At 27.2% G+C, this 1173-nt stretch overlaps 1 long non-coding RNA gene across 1 annotated transcript; it reads left to right on the top strand.

Moving 5' to 3' along the window:
- Positions 1-594, top strand: LOC117181402. Its single transcript, XR_004468115.1, has 3 exons — positions 1-98; positions 179-283; positions 484-594. It is a non-coding gene; the product is annotated as an uncharacterized LOC117181402 (long non-coding RNA).
- The last annotated feature ends 579 nt before the right edge of the window (positions 595-1173 follow it).

Raw genomic sequence — 1173 nt, 5'->3', positions numbered from 1 at the left:
GATAACCAAAGAAAGAAAAAAGTATCAAGAAGAAACTGATGGGTGACTTCTGAAGTCTATAATTTCAGATAAAAACGAATTGTCGTCAAATGAAAAAGGTTTAATTTTTTTGAAGAGAAACGATCTTTTTTTTCTATTTCAAAAGTTAAAAATAAAAAACAAATTTGATTATTTGCAGGTCACAGAAAAAGAATGGCGATGCTTGATCATCTAATAGCTGCTCAACAAAATGGGGAAAAAATCGATGACACTGGAATTCGAGAAGAAGTTGACATATTTGCTTGTGAGGTCTTTTTTGTGAAAATTTTAATCAAATTTTAGAAAAAATATAAATTGAATGTTCAATGAGTTTAAAAGATTAGATTAGGAACATGTTAGAAACCCAAATTTTTTGCAATATTTTACAACTAAAATTAAAATTCCAGAAAGATAAAAAAGGAGCAAAATAAAGGAAATAACTAACATTTTGAAATTTATTTTTAGGGTCATGATACAACCGCGATGGCCATATGTTTCACATTATTAATGCTTTTTGAAAATGAAGATGTTCAGGTTTTTATATTTTTAAAATTAGGTAAATAATATATTATTATTATTAATATTAGGGAGCATTTACATATTAGTGAAAAAACGATAAAAAAATAAAATTCAAATCCCTGATGATACATTAAACACTATTATCGAAAAAATGATTAGTTGCATTTTCAAACAAATAGTTGAATGTTCAGACCAAAAAGAGCAATTTAGTAGAATACAGTTGAATTTTCAACCCGAAAAGTTATTCCGGAGAATGGCTTTCGTGACGCCTTCAATGCTTGGAAATCGCGCTGACAGCGCTGCATCGACGCAGAAGGAGCCTATTTTGAAAGTTTTTAAAGAATTGTAACGAATGGCTCAATAATTTTTTTTAAATCGACTCAGTCCTATTACAAATGGACCAAGAATGATGAAGTTTTAGGCAGGAAGATTAATTTTCTAAAAAAAAAGAATTTTCGACCAGATAAGACCAATTTTCAATTCTGTAAAAAAATTAATTTTCAGCTAAATAGTTAAATTTTCAGTAATTGAAATAAAAAAAAGATCTGAACATTCAACCAAATTAATTTTTTTGGGTGAATGTTTATATTTAACTTTGAAAAATAAACTATTTTTAAAATTGTTCCTTTTTGGTAA

Source organism: Belonocnema kinseyi, chromosome 10 (assembly GCF_010883055.1).
Source record: "Belonocnema kinseyi isolate 2016_QV_RU_SX_M_011 chromosome 10, B_treatae_v1, whole genome shotgun sequence".
NCBI lineage: Eukaryota > Metazoa > Arthropoda > Insecta > Hymenoptera > Cynipidae > Belonocnema > Belonocnema kinseyi.
This window is presented reverse-complemented; position numbering and strand designations above follow the sequence as displayed.